The 25,701-nt window shown below is 48.2% G+C and overlaps 1 protein-coding gene across 2 annotated transcripts in view; it reads left to right on the top strand.

Annotated features, from left to right (window-relative positions):
* The first annotated feature begins 3,749 nt into the window (after window positions 1-3,749).
* The window catches only part of LOC129705022 (plasmanylethanolamine desaturase-like), a 135,899-nt gene continuing 113,947 nt past the window's right edge, over window positions 3,750-25,701 (top strand). Inside the window, exon 1 of one of the 2 annotated variants that reach the window (XM_055648395.1) lies at window positions 3,750-3,852. The gene's annotated coding sequence lies outside the window, so the exon portion shown is untranslated. The remainder of the gene's footprint in view (window positions 3,853-25,701) is intronic. The other variant, XM_055648396.1, reaches the window with a different exon arrangement.

The raw sequence follows: 25,701 nt of genomic DNA, 5'->3' as shown, positions 1-25,701 counted from the left end.
GCACCCGTACTAATCAAGAAACCCACCCATAGGTGCAGGAGTTGGCCATTCGGCCCTTCGAGCCAGCACTGTCCGCCATTCAATATGATCACGGCTGATCATCCAAACTCAGTACCCCGTTCCTGCTTCCTCCCCATATCCCGTGATTCCATTAGCCCCAAGCGCTAAATCTAACTCTCTCTTGAATGCATTCAGATAATTGGCCTCCACTGCCTTCTGTGGCAGAGAATTCCACAGATTCTGGGTGAAGAGGTTTCCCTCATCTCTGTGACGTTGACGTAGATCTGTGGCGAGCACGCGAATAGTGGCCTGAGTTGGACGCCATCTTGGAATGATGCCCTCTTGGCACCTGTCGTAGAGTCATAGACCTGTACAGCAGGGAAACAGGCCCTTCGGCCCACCTTGTCCCTGCCCACCAATTGGCACATTGGGCTAGTTCCACTTGCCAATGTGTTTGGCCCATTGGCCTCTAAACCCTTCCTATCCATGTATCTGTCCAATCTGTCAGACATGCGGGTTTGTAGGTTAATTGACGGTATAATTACAATATCGCCCCTAGTGTGTATAGGATAGTGTTAGTGTGCGGGGATCGCTGGTCGGCACAGGCTAGGTGGGCCGAAGGGCCTGTTTCCACGCTGCATCCCTCATCTCAACTACAGTGCATTCAGAAAGTATTCAGACCCCTTCACTTTTTCCACTTTTTGTTATGCTACAGACTTATTCTAAAATGGTTTAAATTATTTTTTTTAAATCATCAATCTACACACAATACCCCAATAAAAAAAACGAAAACAGGTGTTTTTTGCAAAGTTATTAAAAATAAATAACTGAAATATCATACTTGCATGAGTATTCAGACCCTTTACTCAGTACTTTGTTGAGGCACCTTGGGTATCGCGCTACAAGTTTGGCACACCTGTATTTGGGTAATTTCTCCCATTCTTCTCTGAAGATCCTCTCAAGTTCTGTCAGATTGGATGGGGAGCATCGATGCGCAGCTATTTTCAAGTCCCTTCAGAGATATTCGATCGGTTTCAAGTCCAGGCTGGCTAGGCCATTGAAGGACATTCACAGACTTGTCACAAAGCCACTCCTGCCTTGTCTTGGCTGTGTGCTTAGGGTCGTTGTCCTGTTGGAAGGTGAACATCTGCCCCAATCTGAGATCCTGAACACTCTGGAGCAGGTTTTTATCAAGGATCTCTCTGTACTTTGCTCCGTTCATCTTTCCCTCAATCCTGACTAGTCTCCCAGTTCCTGCCACTGAAAAACATCCCCACAACATGATGCTGCCACCACCATGCTTTACCGTAGGTATGGTATTGGCCAGGTGATGAGCGGTGCCTGGTTTCCTCCAGAAGTGACGCTTGGCATTCAGGCCAAAGAGTTCAATCTTCATTTAATCAGACCAGAGAATCCTGTTTCTCATGCATCCTTTAGGTGCCTTTTGGCAAACTCCAAGCGGGCTGTCATGTGCCTTTTACTGAGGAGTGGCTTCTGTCTGGCCACTCTACCATAAAGGCCTGATTAGTGGAGAGCTGCAGATATAGTTGTCCTTCTAGAAGGTTCTCCCATCTCCACAGAGGAACTCTGGAGCTCTGTCAGAGTGACCATCGGGTTCTTGGTCACCTCCCTGGCCAAGGCCCTTCTCCCACGTTTGCTCAGTTTGGCCGTGCGGCCAGCTCTATGAAGAGTCCTGGTGGTTCCAAAGTTCTTCCATTTAAGAATGACGGAGGCCACTGTGCTCTTCGGAACCTGCCATGCTGCAGAAATTGTTTTATACCCTGCCCCAGATCTGTGTCTCGACACAATCTTGTCTCGGAGGTCTACGGACAATTCCTTCGTCTTCATGGCTTGGTTTTTGCTCTGACATGCACTGTCAACTGCTGGGCTTTATATAGACATGGTCCCTTTCCAAATCATGTACAATGAATTTTATTTACCACTCGTGGACCCCAATCAAGTCGTAGAAACATCTCAAGGATAATCAATGGAAACAGGATTCACCGAAGCTCAAGTTTGAGTCATAGCAAAGGGTCTGAATACTTATGTAAATATGATATTTCAGTTATTTCTCTGTAATTACTTGTCTAAAAAATGTCTAAACCCCTGTTTTCGCTTCTTCATTCTGGGGTATGTGTGTAGATTGATGATAAAAAAAAAATGTTTTAATCCATTTTAAAGTAAGGCTGTAATGTAACAAAATGTGGAAAAAGTGATGGAGTCCTGAATACTTTCTGAGTGGCTGTAATTGGAGAAAAATATCAGCTTGGAGCAATGTACTTTTGGATATGAATCAGGGCACCAGATGAAAATAATATTTATCTGGCCTACTTACAATTTTTAACAATTGACTAGCATTCAAATGGGTAATTTTATGAAATGATTTTCACTATAAATGCAGTTGTCTGCCATAAAGAGACACTGTAATCATTCATCGCTCCAAATACAGGGCTGGGCACATTTCCCTTCATGGAGATTTTAATGCAGACATTTCAGGGTGCAGATGGCAGTGTCCATGCATAATATTGTCTGCTCTACAATTTCCCATTCTGCTTTAAACCCCGTTTTACTGCTCATCTGCATATGCCTTAAGCTGGTTGAGCTGCTGCCTCACAGCGCCAGAGACCCCGGTTCAATTCTGACCACGCCTGTGTGTGTGGTGTTTGCACGTTCTCCCTGTGACCATGTGCGTGGGTTTCCTCCCCATAAGACGTGCGGGTTTGTAGGTTCATTGGTCCTGGGATGGCGGGACTGTCATATGAGGAAAGTTCGAAAAGACTAGGCTTGTATTCACTGGAGTTTGGAAGGATGATGGGGGGCATCTTATAGAAACATCTAAAATTATAAAAAGCTCGATGCAGGAAAAATGTTCCCAATGTTGGGCGAGTCCGGAACCAGGGGCCACACACAGTCTTAGAATAAAGGGCAGGTCATTTAAGACTGAGGTGAGAAAAAACTTTTTCACCCAGAGAATTGTGAATTTATGGAATTCCCTGCCACAGAGGGCAGTGGAGGCCAAGTCACTGGATGGATTTAAGAGAGAGTTACATAGAGCTCTGGGGGCTAGTGGAGTCAAGAGATATGGGGAGAAGGCAGGCACGGGTTATTGATAGGGGACGATCAGCCATGATCACAATGAATGGCGGTGCTGGCTCGAAGGGCCGAATGGCCTGCTCCTGCACCTATTGTCTATGTTTCTATGTCCTCTGCCAGTTGCCCCTGGTGTGTAGGGAGTGGAGTATGGAATATATTTAGTCACCCAAACATCATCTACTCATGTTCTCCACAGATGCTGCCCGACCCACTCAGTTACTCCAGCACTTTGTGCCTTTCTTTTAAAGCAGCATCTGCAGTTCATTGTATCTACATCTCCGCTTGATTGGAGTTTGACTTGATTCTATCTGTGTATGTTTTAGAGATACAGCACGGAAACAGGCCCTTCGGTCCACCGAGTCCGTGCCGACCAGCAATGCCCGCACACTAACACTATTCTACACACACTAGGGACAATTTACATTTATAACCAAGCCAATTAAGCTACAAACCTGCACGTCTTTGGAGTGTGGGAGGAAACCGAAGATCTCGGAGAAAACCCACGCAATTACAAACTAATTGGAGCAAGTTTTCCTGGATCTCTCTGGTTAACTGATCCATCCTAACTCCTGCCCCCCTCCCTCCCTCCCTCGCCCATCCATATATCATGTGTGGGAGGAAACCGAAGATCTCGGAGAAAACCCACACAGTAACAGGGAAAACATACAGGATGTAACCCGGGTCTCCGGCTCTGTGATGCACCAACTCTACCGCTGTGCCACCGTGGTATTTTGTGCGTCTGATTTATTTGGAGAGCAGGTAAAACAATAATAAAGGTAAAGCTTTTAAATAATACTTTCATCTGAAGAAGGGTCTCGAGCCGAAACTTCACCCGTTCCTTCTCTCCAGAGATGCTCCCTGACCCGCTGAGTTACTCCAGCATTTTGTGTCTATCTTCAGTGTAATCCGGCATCTGCAGTTCCTTCCCGCACAACTTAATCCTGACGGATACAACAAGATGCTGGAGTAACTCAGCGGGACAGGCGGCATCTTTGGAGAGAAGGAATGGGTGACGATTCGGGTGGAGACCCTTCCTCAGACTGAGAGTCGGGGGAGAGGGAAACGAGAGGTATGGGAAGGTTCAGAACCGTTCGTTTCTCTTCCTCCACAGATGCTGCCTGACCGGCTGAGTTTTAATTCCAGTCATCTCTGCTTTTATTACACAATGGGATCTCCTCTCGTGCAGAGCGGGGACTGGGGTGGAGTTAGTCTGTTACAGTTTGTAGGGGGGTGGGGGGAGTAAAGATGGGCAGGGGTGGGTGTGTTGGTGCAGGGACACTCCTGTACTGTTTGCTGCTGGAGTGGGAGAAAGGAGTGAGGAGTGTGTGAGAGAAAGGGTGCGGGACGAGGGAGGGAGGTGCATGAGGAGGGGGAGAGAGAGAGAGGAGGAAGGGAGAGGGAGGGAGAGGGGGAGAGGGAGAGGGAGGTGAGTGAGGGGAGGGGGAGAGAAGAGGGAGGGGGGAAGAGAGGTAGGGGAGAGAAGGGAGGGGAGAGGAGGGAGGGTGTGGAGAGGTGGGGGAGGAAGGGAGAGGGAGGAGGGGAGGGAGGAGATAGAGAGAGGTGAGTGACGGAGGGGGAATGAGACAGAGAGAGTGAGGATAAAGTGAGAAGTGAGAGAGAGGGAGAGGACTAAAAGGAGAGATAAGAGAGAGGAGAGGGGAGAGAAGAGAGGGAGGAGAGAGGGGAGGGAGAGAGAGGGGGAGAGAAGAGAGGAGTAGGGAGGATAAGAGAGAGGGAGGGATAAGAGAGAGGATGGGGGGGAGAGAGAGAGAGGGGAGGAGAGGGAAGAGAGGAGAGGGAGCAGAGAGAGAGGAGGGAGCAGAGAGATGGAGAAAGAGAGGAGGAGAGAGGGGACGGAGAGGTGAGAGGAGAGGGGAGGGAGGAAGATAGATAGGGAGGGGAGACTTGGTAGAGAGGGAGGAGAGAGAGTGGAGGGAAAGAGAGGGAGATGGAGGGAGGAAGATAAGAGGGGAGGAGTGAGAGGGAGGAGAGAGAGGGAGAGAGAGAGAGAGGGAGGGGAGAGGTGAGGGAGAGAGAATGGAGCAGAAAGGAGAGGGAAGGAGAGAAGGAAAGGTATAAGAAAGAGGGGAGTAATAAGAGGGGGGGGGATGAGAGTGGGCTGGGAGTGAGAAAATCGAGGGCAGTGAGTGAGTCCCGAGGAGAGGAGGGGTGTGGAGAAGGGTGTGGAGGATGAAAGGGCTTGGAAGGGAGAGGGAGGGGAGATGTGCGAGTGTGTGTACGGGGGAAAGAGGTTGGCGCAGTGCGGGTTTTTGTGGTGTGCGGGACGGGGACGCGGGACGGGGCTCGGGTCCCGCAGTGAAGGCCGGCTCATGTCCTCTCTTCAAAGGGCGAAAGAGGCCACCGGGGTGACCTTAGGACAGAATCAGCGAGCAGATCTCCGGTGCCGGGCCGCACAGCTCGCCCGCCTCTAGCTACGCACCCGGTAACCTGGTTGGCACCCCCTGCTCTACCAACCCTACTCAACAACTCTCACCCCTCCTCTCCTCCCCCCTCTCTTCCCGCCCTCAACCCTATCCCCGCTCTCCCTCTCCCCTCTATCCCTCACCCCTTTTCCCCTCTCTCCCCTCTTCCCCCCCCTCTCCCTATCCCAGCTCCCCCTACTCTCCCCTCTCCTCCCTCTCTCCCCTCCCTCTTTCCTCTCTCCCTCCCTCCCCCCTCTCCTCCCCTCTCCCACGCCTCTCCCTCTCCCCCCCTCCGATGACTCCCTCTCCTCCCCCCCTCTCCCTCTCTCCCTCTCTCTCCTCCCCCCCCTCTCCCCCTCTCCCTATCCCTCTCTCTCCCTCTCCCTCTCCCTCCCTCTCCCCCCCCCTCTCTCAGATTCCTCCTCCTCCCTCCTTCTCTTCTCCTCTCCCCTCCTCTCCCTCCCCCCCCTCTCCCCCCCCCCTCTCCCTCTCTCTCCTCCCCTCTCTCTCCCCCTCTCTCTCCCCCCTCCCTCTCTCCCTCTCTCTCTGCCTTCTCCCTCTCCCTCCCTCTCTCTCTCCCTCTCCCCCTCCCCCTCTCTCTCCCCTCTCCCTCTCTCTCCCCCTCTGTCTCTCCCCCTCTCTCCCTCTCTCTCTCTCCCTCTCTCCCCCCCCTCTCTTCTCTCTCTCCCCCTCCTCTCTCTCACCCCTCCTCTCTCCCCCTCCCCCTATCCCTGCCATACCAGGGTGGCTGCAGTAATGCAGAGGTTTCCACTGCAAACGATTGGAACGGACCCAGAACAGGGTGAATGGTCTCGCCCCGTCCCTTCTCTCCAGAGACGCGCCTGTCCCGCTGAGTTTTTCCAGCATCTTGTGTCTATCGTCAGGGTGATTGCAGTGGATTTTAATGTTTCGTGTTTTATGTGTCATTCCTAACTGTCACTGTATGTCATGTTGACACTTGCGGGCGGAGCACCAAGGCAAATTCCTTGTATGTGAATATTTGGCCAGCAAACTGATTCATTCGTCCATGCATTACCCCCGAGGGTAGGGGGCAACAACAGTGAGGGGGGGGGGGGGGGGGGGGGGGGGGGATGGGATACATTTAATAGATACGGGAGGAGCAACCTTTTTCCACACAGTGGGTGGTGGGTGTATGGAACGAGCTGCCAGAGGAGGTAGTTGGGGCAGATACGCCAACAACATTTAAAAGACTGGTGTGAAGGAAGGTTTGCACCGCAGATAGACACAAAACACTGGAGTAACTCAGCGGGACAGGCAGCATCTCTGGCGAAAATGGATACGTGACGTTTTGGGTCCAGACCCTTCTTCAGAATGAGGGTGAGGGGAGAGAAAGGTTTAGAGGGATGTGGGCAGGTGGGAAGAGTGTAGATGGGGCATCTTGGCCGGTATGGGCTGAAGGGCCTGTTTCCATTCTGTGTGTCGACATCTCCAATACTATAGAGGTTTACAAAAAAGCTGGAGAAACTCAGCGGGTGCAGCAGCATCTATGGAGCAAAGGAAATAGGCAACGTTTCGGGCCGAAACCCTTCGATTCTCCAGCATCTGCAGTTCCTTCTTAAACACTATAGAGGTTTATATTGAAGTGAACAATATTATATTATATTGCACAGTGAAACACTTTTCTCCCGTCCCCTCCCCCAATTTTGAATTCATCTTTATTTTGTTGGCCCCCAATTTTTTTTTTTTTTTTTAATGATTGATTTTAAAATTACTCCAGCACTTTGTGTCTTTTTGTTGTTGTTGTAAACCAGCGCCTGCAGTTCCTGGTGTCTCGGGTTGTAATGTTGGGACATGGTACCTCAGCCTGCACCCTGGGTGGCACTACTGCAGACACAAGGAACTGCAGGTGCTGGAATCTCAAGCGAAGCACAAAGTGCTGGAAGAACCTAGTGGGTCAGGCAGCATCTGTGGATGGAATGGGCAGGTGACGACCCCTTCAATCTTCAATCAGTCTGAAGGAGGGTTCCCCATCACCCGCCCATTTCTCGTTCTATATGGACTTGTGGACATTGTTTAGTGGACATTATTTCTGTACTATTATTGTCTATTTATTTGTCTGTTTTTATGTACACTGAAAGACTGGATAGACTTGGTTTATACTCTCTAGAGTTTAGGAGATTGAGAGGGGATCTTATAGAAACTTACAAAATTCTTAAGGGGTTGGACAGGCTAGATGCAGGAAGATTGCTCCCGATGTTGGGGAAGTCCAGGACAAGGGGTCACAGCTTAAGGATAAGGGGGAAATCCTTTAAAACCGAGATGAGGAGAACTTTTTTCACACAGAGAGTGGTGAATCTCTGGAACTCTCTGCCGCAGAGGGTAGTCGAGGCCAGTTCATTGGCTATATTTAAGAGGGAGTTAGATGTGGCCCTTGTGGCTAAGGGGATCAGAGGGGTATGGAGAGAAGGCAGGTACGGGATACTGAGTTGGATGATCAGCCATGATCATATTAAATGGCGGTGCAGGCTCGAAGGGCCGAATGGCCTACTCCTGCACCTAATTTCTATGTTTCTATGTTTCTATGAACTGTTTTCTTGTTCCATTTCGGGACATCTATCTTTATCTTCTATCTATCTATTATTATATAAAACTCTGTGGCTGTCGCCTGCCGTCCGTACGTCCGGCTGCCGGCTGCCTTTCTTCCTTTTGATTCGTTTCCATCGTGTGATGTCACAATGCCCAATACACTCCTTCCTATCAGCTTCCATCACACTTCAAAACAAAGTTGCAAGACAGGAACACTCTGAACTTTTCACCTCAATGGAATATCACAGCAAGTGCTTCAACAGGAGGGGGGAGGGCCAATTGGTATTGCAATTGGAACTGCTGCAGCAGGCAGAGAGGGGCAATTGGATTTTTTTTAAATCCACTGCTGAGGGAGGCAGGGGAATGCTGGAATCTTACATTTGGGAACGGGTTCAGTTCCGTTGGAAGAGACGGGTGCATGGTGGAATATTGGGTTGGGGGATCACACCATTGGGGGAGAAGACCCAACGGGTCTGCACTTGGTCTAGTGTATTACTAAAACTCTCATCTTGACCATTTTCTGTCTGCGTTCTAATTAAATTTGTGCAAAAACGATCCCCCATAGCGCTACGATTTTTTGCCACCTTACTCACCATTCTCCTCTCCTGCAAGTCAAATAAGTTTTGTTCCGATCGGTGAAATAGTACAATAGTTATGAATGTTTTGAAGTTGCCCCCCCCTCCACCAGGTCTCCCCCCCACAGCCCCCTCTACTCTACAGCCCCCCCTCTCCCCCACACACCCTCCCCTCACCCCCCCCCCCCCCATACACCCCCCTCCCCCCACAGCCCCCCCCTCCCCACACACAGCCCCCCCCACCTACCCCCCCCACAGACCCCCCCCTCCCCCACACCCCCCTTCCCCTACCCCCCCCCTCCCCCACCCTCACTTCCGCTACACCCCCTCCCCCCACTCCCCCCCCCCCTCCCATCCCCCTCACCCCCTCCCCCCCCTCCCCCCCTCCCTCCACCTACCCCTCCCCTACACCCCCACACTCCCTTCCCCTACACCCCTCCTCCCCCGAGTGGTGGAACATTGGTTTGGGGGAATGGGTTGCGTTGGGGGACCAGGCCTCCCGTGTGACTGAGACCCAACGGGTCCCACTTAGTCTAGTCTGATAATAAAACATTCTTGCTTCTTGGCTCGTTCCAAGACCCTCTGTGTAAAGCAGGGCCGTGGAGTCGATACCCAAAACTCCGACCTGGACTCTGACTCCGACCCCGACCCCTATGTATAATCATTCTAAATCTGCTATGATGACATTACACAAGATGGCATTTCATAAGAACCACATGAATCATCAGGCTACCTTTTAAACCCATGTCCTTAAAGTTTTCAGTCTAGTGGTTGTAGCTATGCTATTGTGGCTTTTTTTAATTGTTTATTTTTGAAAAATAAAACATAATTCATTATGCTAAACGAAAACAAAATTACAGAAAGGACCACGACAAAATTAAAATTCCATTGAATTAAGTAAAAATTATAATAGCATTATTCCAAAATGTATTAAACTAAGGCCACAGGTATGAGCTAAATGGCTAAATTATGACAAAAAAAAATTCCCATGCAATAGAAATTAAAGGTAAATACATAGGTAGTTAAGTTTGTTACAAAAGTACATACCTAAAATTTATTAATAACTTGTCCTTAGGAACAGAATTGCTTCTGCGAGATCCTCTTTCATTGAAACCCTTAAATTTGATTTTAATAATTTTCAGTGCGGAGAACCGTCTCTTTACGCTGAGCTGAGTGGGTGGTATGGCTGTTATTATCATAGCTGCAAATTCTACTATTTCTGGGATAAGCAGGGATGACTTCTTGTACTGTAAGTTTAGATGAGCGATCATGTTTCTCTACTTCTTTTAAACCACCAACAAATTCCATTAATTCAACATCAAAAGGCTGCCTTTGCATGTTTAAACTGGAATGCTTTGCTCTCAACTGTTCAATTTTATCTAAATACTGGACGAAGTGGGACCCTGTCACATGGGAGGCCTGGTCCCCCAACGCAACCCATTCCCCAACGCTATATTCCACCACTCACCCGTTTCCCCCAATGCAACCCGCTCCCCCCATGCACTATTCCACCACTCACCCATAGCCCCCAACTGTGCTCGTGCGGCTCATTTCCCTTATTCACCCTCATTTAATTTATACGTTAAAAATAAATGTGATTGCACTGCCAGGACTCGGTGTCCTGGGATTGCAACATTGTGATGTCATTGCTGCAACTGCCAGTGCAGATGGAAGAAAATGTTCTCAAAGTGGGGTTTTGTAAAGTTTTAAATGTGAATAACTTGTGAAATATAACATCAGTCTGAACGAAACTTAATAAAAAGCACACCACAGGACAATTGTGAGTAAGGTGGTCCAAAAATTTGTAGTGCTATCATGTACCGTTTTGGCATAGTTCAGGCCATCCCTGAATTACCGACAGGCAGATTCACAAACAAACAAGATGAGAGTTTTAGTAGTACATAGATTTTGCGAAATCCGACTCTCCATAATTTGAAGAGGATGTGAAGGATTTGATCCTCCCAGCTTCATTTTGTGTAGTACACACAAGGGGCAACTTACAGAGGCCAGTCAACCTCGGGCATCTGTTGAGGGTGGGACGAAAACCAAAACACTTGGAGGAAACACAGGAAGAGCGTGCAAACTCCATACAGACAGCACCCGAAGTCAGGATCGAACCTGGGCGTCTGGTGCAGTGCTGCGGCAGCTGAGGTGCTGTGATAGAAACATAGAAACATAGAAATTAGGTGCAGGAGTAGGCCATTCGGCCCTTCGAGCCTGCACCGCCATTCAATATGATCATGGCTGATCATCCAACTCAGTATCCCGTACCTGCCTTCTCTCCATACCCCCTGATCCCCTTAGCCACAAGGGCCACATCTAACTCCTTCTTAAATATAGCCAATGAACTGGCCTCGACTACCCTCTGTGGCAGAGAGTTCCAGAGATTCACCACTCTCTGTGTGAAAAAAGTTCTTCTCATCACTGTTTTAAAGGATTTCCCCCTTATCCTTAAACTGTGACCCCTTGTCCTGGACTTCCCCAACATCGGGAACAATCTTCCTGCATCTAGCCTGTCCAACCCCTTAAGAATTTTGTAAGTTTCTATAAGATCCCCTCTCAATCTCCTAAATTCTAGAGAGTATAAACCAAGTCTATCCAGTCTTGATGAGGCAGCTGTGCCACTGTGCTGCCCAGATTGGGTCAGTTAGATCTGTCTTAACTCCAGTTTAGAAGAACGAGAAGTTCATTCCTGTTCACAAATCCCACCATACCCTCGCCTTTCCCAATCTTTGTAATTTCCTGCCCAGCCACAAAAACATCTATATTTTTACATCCTAGCTTAATTACACCTTCAAATCTATTTGCCACGCAATCTTTCATGTGCCTTCCACCTCTTCTGTTATTTTGGCCAAGGATCTACTCATCCACTTTAATGATTATATTATTGGCTAGGATGATTTTTTTTTCTCTTTGAAAATGCCACATTAGAGCCCCCAAGTTTACAGTAATAGGTTCTATTTTTTTTTTTTAATTGCTATGAATTTTAATGAATAGTCTTTAGTTTTGTGCTGTGTCCTTTCTAGATTATTTTCAATTCTGGGTTGCTGTCAATTCCATTTTGGTTCTCTTTGTTAATACTTTGAACACAAATTGAGTCCCTTTGGCTTCTGTAAATTGTAGATGTCTGGTTCCTTACAAGCTATAATGTTGGATGTATCTTTTAAGAAGGAACTGCAGATGCTGGAAAAATCGAAGGCAGACAAAAATGCTGGAGAAACTCTGCGGGTGAGGCAGCATCTATGGAGCGAAGGAATAGGTGACGTTTTGGGTCGAGACCCGGAAGGGTCTCGACCCGAAACGTCACCTATTCCTTCAAGAAGAAGGGTCTCGACCCGAAAACATAGAAACATAGAAATTAGGTGCAGGAGTAGGCCATTCGGCCCTTCGAGCCTGCACCGCCATTCAATATGATCATGGCTGATCCCGTACCTGCCTTCTCTCCATACCCTCTGATCCCCTTAGCCATAAGGGCCACATCTAACTCCCTCTTAAATATAGCCAATGAACTGGCCTCGACTACCCTCTGCGGCAGAGAGTTCCAGAAATTCACCACAAACGTCACCTATTCCTTCGCTCCATAGATGCTGCCTCACCCGCTGAGTTTCTCCAGCATTTTTGTCAACCCTCTGAATCTGGAGGTGTGCGTTTTCACACCTCTGTGCCTCTTGCCTCTAGATCTCTAGCTGGTGAATGGGATGTAAATGTTCGAATGTAAAGCAAGAATGTAACGATGTCGGTACACTTGAGTGCGTCTGGGTCGAGACCCTTCTTCAGACTGATGTTGGGGTGGTAACGAAAGGAAGAGGCGGAGACAGTAGGCTTGGGGTAGAGTTGGGAGGGAGAGGGGAAGGAGGGAGAAAGCAAGGACTACCTGAAATTGGAGAATTCTGTGGTTCTCTGGATGCTTTCAAGAGAGAGCAAGACAGGGCTCTTGAAGATAGCGGAGTCAGGGGATATGGGGAGAAGGCAGGAACGGGGTACTGATTGTGGATGATCAGCCATGATCACATTGAATGGCGGTGCTGGCTTAAAGGGCCGAATGGCCTACTCCTGCACCTATTGTCTAGTGAGAAGTCAATGTTCATAACGCTGGGGTGTAAACTACCCAAGCGAAATATGAGGTGCTGTTCCTCCAATTTGCGCTGGGCCTCACTCTGGCCATGGAGGAGGCCCAGGACAGAAAGGTCTGATTCGGAATGGGAGGGGGAGTTGAAGTGCTGAGCCACCGGGAGATCAGGTTGGTTATTGCGAACTGAGCGGAGGTGTTGGGCGAAGCGATCGCCAAGCCTGCGCTTGGTCCCACAGATGTAGAGAAGTTAGCAATAACCAACCTGATCTCCCGATGGCCAGAATGACAATAATTTGTTGTTATTCTGGCAATTTTGGCCTCGAGTTTGACTGATGCCTGATCACAATTTAAAATTTTCAGGCATCATCCGTCTTTGAGACTTTGAGTTGAATTTTGAATCTGCATTATTCGCAAGGTGTAGAACCTGTTCTAAATCAAACACTTGCTCTAAGTTGATTATTCAATGCAAACAAATGTTAAAGGGTAATTGCTGTTCCAGCTATTAAATATCCTGAGGAAATATAACTCGTGCTTTCAAAGTTTAAGTCACTTTGCAATTCGCATGCTTGTTGTGATGCTGGATCTTTGTTGAATATATATATTTAGCTAAATTGTCTAAAGAAGGGTCTCGACCGGAAAAGCGCCCATTCCTTCTCTCCAGAGATGCTGCCTCACCCGCTGAGTTACTCCAGCATTTTGTGTCTACCTTATCTAAATTGCAGTATCCAGAGTGGTTTACCTTGTTCCAGGTGAGCCCGGCAATACTTTGTATAACTGGAGGAACTTGTATTAAAAAAAGATAGTCTAGTTTTGAAATACAGTGCGGAAACAGGCCCTTCGGCCCACCGAGTCCGCGCTGAACAGCGACCCCCGCATAGACTATCCCACACACATCAGGGATAATTTACAGTTATGCCAAGCCAATTAACCTACAAACCTGCACTTTCAAGAGAGAGCTAGATAGGGCTCTTAAAAATAGCGGAGTCAGGGGATATGGGGAGAAGGCAGGAACGGGGTACTGATTGGGGATGATCAGCCATGATCACATTGAATGGCGGTGCTGGCTCGAAGGGCCGAATGGCCTCCTCCTGCACCTATTGTCTATTGTCTTTGGAACGTGGGAGGAAACTGGAGATCCCGGAGAAAACCCACGCAGGTCACGGAGAGAACGTACAGACTCCGTACAGACAGCACCCGTAGTCGGGATCGAACCTGAGTTTCTGGCAGCCACTGCGCCACAAAGGAACTGCAGATGCTGGTTGACAAAAAATTGCCGTCGGCTGTGACCGAGCAAGCCCCTCAGTTGTACCGACCGACATCTGTGCTTTCAAACTGATACGTAAAAGAAAGTAGATAGATTACCTGGATGCCCAGTATAGATGGGGGGGAAAAGCAACTTCCAGCCCATTCATCGGTGAAAAGACCTCTTCAGGAATATGGGAGAGCCGGTGTCCAAGTTGGGAGAGAGTTGTCTCACAAACAGGTTGATCTTGTCTGAACAGATACACAGTTTACGGGTAGAGTGATCTATCATTGTCCCTGGGCTGGTTATGCTGCGCCCACTGACACGGTAGATCCACCAGCACGGAGATACAGGTGGGAGAGGACGGCACTTGGCACGGTCACAAGCGACCAAGTTGCTGCTGCAGCAGCGTTGGAATGTTCTGCTGCCAACACACATGACAATTCGACAATTTTTATACTCGTGACTATTGAGCCGGGTGATCGATGAAAAAAATACAGAGGGGCCTCGCTGGCAGCAGCACCAACACCAAATCATAGATCAAAATGCCAGACCATGCAAACTATGCCACACGCCACAAACAAGGTTAACCTGTTCAGTGCCAACCCCGAGTATTCTCTGGTCATGGCCAATAGTGGAGGGGGAAAAAAAAACTTGGCAGTGAACAGGTTAAATAATCTCCCATCCAACAGATCAGACTGAAGCTTTGCAGTCCTCCTGGATCCAGGCGTGTGTGTTAGACATTAGACAATAGGTGCAGGAGTAGAGGCCATTCGGCCCTTTAAGCCAGCACCGCCATTCAATGTGATCATGGCCGATCATCCACAATCAGTGCCCCATTCCTGCCTTCTCCCCATATCCCCTGACCCCAGATAAGTTTTTTTGGCCTTCCATCACAGCTATGTGATGGATGTTTATGTAAAATGTAATTATGTTGTGTCTGGGGTCTATTTGTGTGTAATGTATGGCTGCAGAAACGGCATTTCGTTTGGACCTCCAGGGGTCCAAATGACAATTAAACTGACTCTGACTCTGACTCTGACTCCGCTATCTTTAAGAGCCCTATCTAGCTCTCTCTTGAAAGCATCCAGAGAACCGGACTCCACCGCCCTCTGAGGCAGAGAATTCCACAGACTCACAACTCATTGTGTGAAGAAGTGTTTCCTCGTCTCCGTTCTAAATGGCTTGCTCCTTATTCTTAAACTGTGGCCCATGGTTCTGGCCTACCCCCCCCCCCCCCCCCCCCCACCATCGGGAACATGTTTCCAGCCTCTAATGGGTCCAAGGACTCTAATGAGTGTCTAATGAGTTTCTCCATCATCTATGGAGCGAAGGAATAGGTAACGTTTCGGGTCGAGACCCTTACGGGTCTCGACCCGAAACGTCACCTATTCCTTCATCAGTCTGAAGAAGGGTCTCGACCCGAAACGTCACCTATTCCTTCGCTCCACAGATGCTGCCTCACCCGCTGAGTTTCTCCAGCATTTTTGTCCGCCTTCGATTTTTCCAGCATTTGCAGTTCCTTCTTGAACATTGGTCCCATTAAGTCTGCCAGCTCTAAGATAATTCCCTTTCCCCCACATTTCCTTGCAACCTATTCTCACACGTGTGTTGGCTGTTATTTCTCACCATTTACCTCTTCAGGACTGTAAACTCCAGTCTCACCAGGGGATAAACACTGTTGTGTCTTTTTAAAAAATGTAAATACTGGTTCTGTTCTGTTCAGCCTGTTTTGCACAATCCCGCAGGCATCGCCACTTTCACTTCACATCTTGTAAGTGCGTAAGTAAAATAAAGTAACTAAGTTTTATTGGCCAAGTATTCACATACAAGGAATTTGCCTTGGTGCTCCGCCCGCAAGTGACAACATGACATACAGTGACAGTTACGAATGACTCGGGAAATACTAAACATTAATAATAATAAAACATGAATGATAAAACACCATTGATCAAGCATGTGAACCAACAAAATATCAGATCAAAGGGAGGCTACTGATTTTTGGCTGTTGAGTAGAGCAACTACTCGTGGATAAAAACTGTTTTTTATGTCTGGCTGTGGCAGCTTTGACAGTCCGGAGTCGCCTTCCAGAGGGAAGTGATTCAAAGAGTTTGTGGCCAGGGTCAGAGAGGGGTCAGAGATGATCTTGCCCGCTCGCTTCCTGGCCCTTGCAGTGTACAGTTCATCAATGGATGGAAGGTTGCAGCCAATAACCTTCTCTGCTGATGGAACGATTCGCTGCAGCCTCCAGGTGTCGTGCTTGGTGGCCGAGCCAAACCAGACCATGATGGAGAAGGTGAGGACAGACTCTACGATGGCCGTGTAGAATTGGACCATCATTGCCTGTGGCAGATTGTGCTTCCTCAGCTGCCACAGGAAGTACATCCTCTGTTGTGCCTTTTTGATAGTGGAGTCGATGGTAGCCCCCAACTTAATGTCCTTGGAGATGATGGTTCCCAGGAACTTAAAAGTGGTGTTGTTGATGGTGAGTGTGGTGAGGGGAGAGGGAGCTCTCCTAAAGTCTACAATCAATTCCATTGTCTTAAGAGCATTGAGCTCTAGGTTGTTGCTACGGCTGTTGCAAAGTTGACTTGACTTGACTTCACATCACTAGGCACAATGTTGGGAGATGGGAAGAAACTTGATCACGTGGAGAAAACACGCACACAGTCGCGGGAAGAACGTGAACATTTCACACTGAGACAACTGTAAGTCAGAATGGACGCTACATCCTGAAGTAGGTCAACTATGTTCGGGCAAATGTGCGGAGAGGCGGTCCGTCTCGGCATTCCCTGCGATCCCCATTATCGGAGAAACTGGACTCCAGCCAGTTTGATTCATTTTACGTGATATAAAGAAAATGCTGAGAGGGGATCTTATTGAAACCTATAAAAGTTTGGACACGCTAGAGGCAGCAAACAAGTTCGCGATGTTGGGGGAGTCCAGAACCAGGGGCCACACAGTTTAAGAATAAGGAGTAAGCCATTTAGAACGGAGACGAGGAAACACTTTTTCTCACATGTAGAGTCCATTCTGACTTACAGTGAGTCTGTGGAATTCTCTGCCTCAGAGGGCGGTGGAGGCAGATTCTCTGGATGCTTTCAAGAAGAGCTAGATAGGGCTCTCAAAAATAGCGGAATCAGGGGATATGGGGAGAAGGCAGGAATGGGGTACTGATTGGGGATGATCAGCCATGATCACATTGAATGGCGGTGCTGGCTCGAAGGGCCGAATGGCCTCTACTCCTGCACCTATCGTCTACACAACACATTCTCACTGCTTGATGCCCGATTTTTCTCCGAAAACCACTTATTTTCTTTGTTAATCGCCATTGTCTTCCACTAATATCTTTACATTATGTACAGTAATATATATATAGATCATTTAGTGCCTTGGAGATGTTGTCTGCTGCCTGCACATGCTCAGCAAACATAATTCCATGTAAGTCCATCTATCATCCCGAATTTGATCTTCTGGAATATATTTGCATGTCATACATTCCACACAAACGCTTGTTTGTAGAAAGCATTGAATGCAAATGTGTTCAATGCTACTCTTCATATGTAGTTTTGCATTTTAAAATGACAGCTGTCAAAGATAATTGTGTGTGTGTATATGTGTGTGTGTGTGCACACACACATGAGCATGGTGGGGGGAGGGGAATATTTGCAATTTTTTTGTCATAGGATCGAGAGGTCATTCTGCAGTTGTACAGAGCCCTAGTGAGACCACACCTGGAGTATTGTGCGCAGTTTTGGTCCCCTAATTTGAGGAAGGACTTTCTTCCTATTGAGGGAGCCCAGCGTAGGTTTACAAGGTTAATTCCCAGGATGACGGGACTGTCATATGCTGAGAGAATGGAGCAGCTGGGCTTGTACACTCTGGAGCCTAGGAGGATGAGAGGGGATCTTATCGAAACATATAAGATTGTGAAGGGCTTGGACACGCTAGAGGCAGGAAACATGTTCCCGATGTTGGGGGAGTCCAGAACCAGTGGCCACCATTTAAGAATAAGGGGTAAGCCATTTGGAACTGAGACTTTTTCACACAGAGAGTTGCGAGGCTGTGGAATTCTCTGCCTCAGGAGGGCTGGGTCTCTGGATATTTTCAAGAGAGAGCTAGATAGGGCTCTTAAAGATAGCGGAGTCAGGGGATATGGGGAGAAGGCAGGAACGGGGTACTGATTGGGGATGATCAGCTATGATCACATTAAATGGCGGTGCTGGCTCGAGGGGCCGAATGGCCTACTCCTGCACCTATTGTCTATTGTCTATTGTCATAAAAGAGGAACTCGGTACATATATATGGAAGAAAACACATGTACCTCTGGTTTACACTTTCTCCCACCTTGCCTCTTGCAATGACATTATCCCCTGCTCTCAATTACTCAGTTTCTACTGCAACTGCTCCCAACATGAGGCTTTCCATCCCAGAACATCTGAAATGTCCTCATTGCTTAGTGAACATGGTTTCTCGCCTTCTCTCACCTGTGTCTCCTCTGTGTTTTGAAGTTTTTCTCCAACTGTCCGTCCTCCCAGATGGAATAAGGATACAGTTCCCCTGGTGCTTTCAATAGACAATAGGTGCAGGAGTAGGCCATTCGGTCCCTCGAGCCAGCACCGGCATTCAATGTGATCATGGCTGATCATCCCCAATCAGTACCCCGTTCCTGCCTTCTCCCCATATCCCCCGAGTCCACTAGCTTTTAAAAAAAGGGCTCTTAAAAATAGCAGAGTCAGGGGATATGGGGAGAAGGCAGGAATGGGGTACTGATTGGGGATGATCAGCCATGATCACATTGAATGGCGGTGCTGGCTCGAAGGTCTGAAAGGCCTACTCCTGCACCTATTGTCTATTGTCTAAAACTCTCTCGACTTCAAGACTTCTCTGCGCGCATTCCAGATTAATGGCATCTTTCCTACGACCACAATTGTACGCGATGCTCCAAGCGCCGTCTAACCAGCGTCTTGTGCAACTGCGGCATAATGTCCCCGACGTATTCCTCCCCAAAGCCTTCTTCATCACCCTATCTACTTGCAGAGCCACTTTGACAGCACAATGTACTTGTACTCCTCGCTCCTCTCTGCTCTACACCACTCCCCAGGGCCAGACCATTCACTGCCGTTGTTGTAACGGATGTCTTTGGAATAACATCCTCTGTACACGTTGCTGACACATCATGAGTGTGGAGAGGATATTGGGCATTTAGGTTTATTTGGCTACTAACTCAAAACCCTGAACATTTCGTACATATTTCGGAAAGAACTGTGAGTTTCACAAACATTGAATAATGTTATAACGTTTTATGTTTCTCTATCTCTCACTCTCCCTTGGTGTATAGAGAGTAGGGAAGATTCAAACAAGAGGACATGACTTCAGAATTAAAGGACAGAAGTTTAGGGGTAATATGAGGGGGAACTTCTTTACTCAGAGAGTGGTAGCGGTGTGGAATGAGCTTCCAGTGGAAGTGGTGGAGGCAGGTTCATTGGTATCATTTAAAAATAAATTGGATAGGCATATGGATGAGAAGGGAATGGAGGGTTATGGTATGAGTGCAGGCAGGTGGGACTAAGGGAAAGAAAAAGTTGTTCGGCACGGACTTGTAGGGCCGAGATGGCCTGTTTCCGTGCTGTAATTGTTATATGGTTATATTGTTTAGTTTACAGCGTGGCAACAGGCCCTTCAGCCCATCGAGTCCGCGCCGACCAGCGATCATCCCGTACGCTAGCACGATCACACAGACACACAAACACACACACACACAGAATTAAAATCGATGTTCCCTAACCAGTCTGAAGAAGGGTCTCGACCCGAAACGTCACCCATTCCTTCTCTCCAGAGATGCTGCCTGTCCCGCTGAGTAACTCCAGCTTTTTGTGTCTATCTTTGGTTTAAACCTGCATCTGCAAAATACTTTGTGGAATTGAACAGGGACGAGTCTCACCCCGGCCACTCCCTCTTCTCCCCTCTCCCATCGGGCAAGAGGTACAGAAGTGTGAAAACGCACACCTCCAGATTCAGGGACAGTTTCTTCCCGGCTGTTATCAGGCAACAGAACCATCCTACCACAGGGAGCAGTGCTGAACTACTATCTACCTCATTGTTGACCCTTGGACTGTATTTTGCACTAAATATTCATCACGTTATTCCCTTTATCATGTATTTGTGAACTGTGAATGGCTCGACTGTAATCATGTATCGTCTTTCCGCTGACTCGATAAAGCTTTTCACTGTACCTCGACACGCGTGACAATGAACTAAACTGAACTGGTGGCGCAGCGGTAGAGTTGCTGCCTTACAGCGCTTGCAGCACCAGAGACCAGGGTTTGATCCCGACTACGGGTGCTGTCTTTACAGAGTTTGCACGCTCTCCCTGTGAACCTCGTGGGTTTTCTCCGAGATCTTCGGTTTCCTCCCACACTCCAAAGACCTCCAGGTATATAAGTAAATTGGCTTGGTATAAGTGTAAATTGTCCCGAGTGTGTATAAGATAGTGTTAAGGGGCTGTCCCACTGTACGAGTTAATTCAAGAGTTCTCCCGAGTTTTCCCTTGATTCGAATTCGGAGATTTACGGTAATGGCCGCTTGTGGGTACTCGGGGCTCTCGTGGACATTGTTCAACATGTTGAAAAATCTTCACGAGTCTTCCCGAGCTTACCGCGTTTCCCGAGTACCTGCCGTTAGCGTTACGAGCCGCTAAGAGACGTCCCCGAGCTCCGACGTACCCGCTACGTACAGTCTACGTGTTACCACGAGTTTGATTTTTTTTTTAACTCTGGAGAGCTCTTGAATGAACTCGTACAGTGGGACAGCCCCTTTAGTGTGCGAGGATCGCTGGCCAGCGCGGACTCGGTGGGCCGTAGGGCCCGTTTCCGCGCCGTAGCTTTAAAACTAACAAAAATACTAAGACTAAACCCTAACCTTGCCCTCTGCGACATCCCCGAGTTGGGATTCCAATATGATTTAATCTTCCACACTGCACAAAGTTATTAGATTTGATTTTGACTGTAAATGAGAGGTGCAGACTTGATCTAATTACGGAGCCTAAAATTAAGGCCGTGTTATTTGGATGCATTATCTAAATTTACCACAAGACTAACACTACGCAATGAATAAATTAGGGTTCCTCATCAAGAAGGAGAATTGTTTTGTCTTTTAAATAAGATTAAATCTATGGTATTTTAAACACAGATGGAAGTGCCAGGAACTTAATTACAGGGTTCACCACATATTGTTCATTGTGGAACTGAGGTTGCAGTGTTCAAGATTAATTGGTGATGAATAGTAAGATTAAGCGAGTACTTACCAGTACGAAGTTTGATCTGTATTTTATGAGGAGTTACGATGAGGGATTACGTGAAGAACCCACCCAGCACGCAGGCGCGGCATACTTCCAAGCAGCGGTGTGGAATCACAGATAGACACTAGTTGAAGTAAAGATAGTGAAGACCAACGAGACATTAGTCCGAATTTGATCTATATAATGAGGGTGGGAGCGGAGGGCACGTAATCCCTCATCGTAACTCCTCATAAAATACAGATCAAACTTCGTACTGGTAAGTACTCGCTTAATCTTACTATTTTACTTCGGAGTCACGTGAGTGACTACGTGAAGACTTCAAAGGTCTGTGATTTCAAACCGTGTAACAGTTATATCACTCACTGCCGAAAGATCATCGAGGGAGGAAGTGGTAGCTAGAGACCAACAAGTTTGTTTAGTTATAAAAGAAATATTTATTAACTATAACAAAAAACAAAATAGCTCCCATGGGCTTTAAATCATAACTTTGCGGTTTTTAAAACGGTATCCGCAAAGACGTCCTGTTCCATCAGCGGTTTGTTGTAAAATCGTTGGAATGTCGATTCCCTTGACCATCCCGCTGCTCTGAGGATGTGGTCGAGGGGAACCTGCATCCTATCCGCCGCTGAGGTGGACGCTGCCCTGGTTGAATGGGATTTAAAAACATTTGTGTTAATCCCTGCCATGCTGAGGACCTGTTTCAACCATCTGGATAATGTTTGACTGGTTACCCGTCCAAAAGGCTTTCTGTGGCTAACCCATAAGGCTTTCTCTCTCCCTCTTAGCGTTTGGGTTGTGTCTAGATAATGATGAAGGTGGGTCACCACACACAGCCTAGGTTCTGGAGGGTAAGCCCGGAAGATCAACGGGGAGTTTGATGTACCTGGTCTACTTTGTTTTACCAACCCCGGCATGGTGAAAGTAATGGTATCTGGGGTGGTCACCATGTAGTTCAGATTAAGCTGATGGAGCGACTGAACCCTTTGAGCTGAGACAAGCGCCATGAGCATGAGGGTTTTGTAAGTGGCCTGTTCCAGGCTCAGGGATCCCACCGGAGGCCAACCTCGAAGGTGTGTGAGAACTACACTCACATCCCACATGTGAGTGTATCTAGGTGTAGGGGGTTTGGTATTAAAGATCCCCTTAAGGAGTCTGATGACTAGAGGGTGGGATCCCACACTATGCTGTTCTATCGGCATGAGGTATGCGGACAGTGCGCTCCGAGCCGTATTGATGGCACTGTAGCTCATCTTGAGATCATGGTGCAGGTGGGCCAGGAACTCCAGCACATCCGAGATCGAAGTCGTCGTGTAGGATGTCCCTGCGTCCAGACAGTACTGTTCCCATTTCCTGATGAAGGTCAGGTACTGTTTCTTGGTGGAAACTCGCAGGGATGCCGACATGGTGGTGATTGTTCTGTCTGATAACCCCAATCCGCGGTAAGGCCTGTTCAAAATCTGGAAACCAGGAGTTTCAATTTTTGGTGGCATGGATGGCTAATGCCAGTTACCGGGTGAGTCAATAATTGGGGGTGGTGTTGAAGGACCATTGGTGTCTCTACCACCATGTCGTGGAACATTGGGAACCATGGTTGGGTAGGCCAGTCGGGCACGACCAGAATGCCAGAGGCTGAGTCTGCCTTAATTTTCTGGAGTACCCGACTGATGAGGCAGAAGGGAGGGAAAGCATAGAAAAAGAAATTTCCCCAGTCCAGCGTGAAGGCATCTACCGCTGCTGCCTCTGGGTCTGGTTCCCAAGCCACATACATGGGTAGTTGGTGATTTAACCTAGACGCAAACAAATCTATATCTGGCGTACCATATTGCTTGATAATTTTAGCAAATGATTTTGGGTCCAACATCCATTCGATGTTGTCGTTGAATTTTCGTGACCTGGTGTCCGCCACTAAATTTAGCTTGCCTGGTAAATAGGCAGCTGATAGCCAAATATGTCTCTCGACACACCATTGCCAGATTATAGCAGTTAATTTGTCGCATGATACTGATTTAATGCCACCCATGTGCTGGATATAAGATACTGCCGTAGTGTTGTCGATCATAATTCTAACATGCACGTGTCGCATACCAGATGCATATGCTTTTAGCCCATAAAAGGCGGCGAGCATTTCCAAAAAGTTAATGCCCAGTGTGCTGTCTTTGGAGTTAGTAGCTCCCCAGCCTAAAGCACTGGCATCCGTTGCAATGGTTATGTTAGGATTGGTTACGGTGATAGGACTGTGACTGTGCCAAATATTGTCAACCCACCACTGAAGTTCTGATTTGGCTTCAGCGGGTAAATCCATTTTGCGATCATAATGCCCCCTATGAAGGCGTAATGCATGAGTCCTTGCTCTTTGTAGATTTTGATAATGCAAGGGCCCATGTTGGGCAGCCGGAAATGCTGCTACTATAGAGCCAATAACTCTGGCTACATGCCGTATTCTAGGTTGCGGTGTGGCAATTAAATGGCTACAAGCTTCAATGAGTGAAACTGTTTTGTTTCTGGGCAGAGTGACAGTCATGTGAATCGTGTCAATAGTGAAGCCTAAGTAATCCATGTTAGTAGTAGGCTCCAATATTGATTTATCTGGGTGGAGGATAAAACCCAAAGTTTCAAGGAGTTGTTTAGTGGCTAACACTCCTGCGACAGCTTGTTCCCGTGTTCTTCCTAATATGAGAACATCGTCCAGATAGGCCACTACTAAATGTTTTAGTTCTCTCAATTTCTTCATGGCCACTTTAAGAATTTTCGTAAATAGTCTGGGAGCTGTCGTTAAACCATTGGGCAAAGCTCGGTACTGCCATAGCTGGCCCCTCCAGATAAATTTCAGATATTTAAAGTAATCTTTATGAATGGGTACCAAATAGTAAGCATCTTTGATATCTATGCTTGCCATGTAGTATCCCTTGGAGATCAGTTGTCTGGCAGTGACAAATGTCTCCATTTTGAAATGTTGATACTCAACAGACTGATTGAGTGACGTCAGATCAATAATAATGCGACATCCACCATCTTTTTTGGTTTTGAGAAAAATATTTGATACAAATTCTTGCGGCTCGTGTGTGGTCATTTCTATGATGCCTTTAGCCACGAGCCGATCAAGTTCAGCTTGTCCTTCTACCTTCTCAACTGCCGAGGGAAGGAACACCCTTTGGGGCATGTGCTGAACTGGCGGTTCTACGCCTGGTTTGAATTCAATCTTGTATCCACTAATACTGTTGAGTATAAACTGATTGTTAGTAAGGGAGCACCAAACATGCTTGAAAAACCTCAAACGTCCTCCTGTTAATACTACACCCTTTGTCTGTGTATGTTGACAGGAACCAGACCCACCTACCTCCATGTTCACTTGTGGGGTCGTTTCCGGTGGGTCTGGCCCAAGGTTGTCCGTGTTGGTGCTGCGGTGGGGCGGCGCATCTTCCCACGGCTCCGCCCTGGGCCCCGCTCTAAAAAAGAGCACTGGGGGTAGTGGGAGGCGGTCACCAGGCTTTCACCAGCTCGGTATCTGCTGGTGGCTGCCGAGGCGTGCTGCCAACTGGGTGTCTTCACCCTGCTCGGTCCTGGCCCTGCCCTCATGAGGCCTACTGGTTTTGCCGCCTCTTCCAACTCCTTGAGCCTTTTGGCCAGATCCGCACCAAATAGCAGCGCCTGTCGTTCGGGCGCTGGAGCTTTACAGAGGCCGGCATATGTTGGGTTGAGGGCAGGCCTGATGTTGTCCCGCCGTAGGTTGTTTAGCTCATACGTGGTGCTGCACATCAGTGCGAGGGCATCCTGCTGGGGTATGGTCAGGTCTTCATCCCCAACGGACCGAGCAAAGGCGGTGACGGCTGCTGAGTGGAGCTTCAGGACTCGCTGCATTTTGACCTCCTGAGCCCTTATGTGCTGCCCCAGCTGGTTCCAGATCTGCCCATTTACCGTCTTGACCCTCAGCGCCTCGCAATTTTCGGGCGCGATGTAGTTGTCAAGGGCCTGCTGGACAGCCTTGTCCTGCAGCGGGTTGTTGGACAGCCTGTTTATAGTTGCCGCCATTCTGGGTGGCAACACCATCCCAGTTGTTGGTGGTGCCGCATATCGGCCCACTACACCCAGTAGCTCTTCTTCCGGCACGCCCGGCATGCTGACGATATCCTCCGCCTGCCCTTGGGATAGGCCAGCCCAGTCCTGGCCTCCCTTACTGCCCTCGAATATAGAGGGTACAGAAGGGTGTGGAGAGGAGGAGGCCAAAGCCCGTCCTCCTGGGAGATGCCGCATCTCCTCATTAATCATACGCTCGAGGAGCTGCCTCATGCAGCTTATCCGAGCGTCTCCCCTTTTCGGTGGGGGAGAGTGTTCCCGTTCCTCCGAATCATCGGAGGACACCGGCCGGTCGGTTTTCTGTGTCGCCTTCCTCCCTGTGCGGGGCGTTGAGATCTGCAGCACTGGGGGCGGCTCGGTGTCGGGTGAGCGGG

Source organism: Leucoraja erinacea, chromosome 17, assembly GCF_028641065.1.
Source record: "Leucoraja erinacea ecotype New England chromosome 17, Leri_hhj_1, whole genome shotgun sequence".
NCBI classification, from domain to species: Eukaryota; Metazoa; Chordata; class Chondrichthyes; order Rajiformes; family Rajidae; genus Leucoraja; species Leucoraja erinaceus.
Note: the sequence above shows the minus strand (reverse complement) of the source record. Positions and strands in the feature narration are given on the sequence as shown.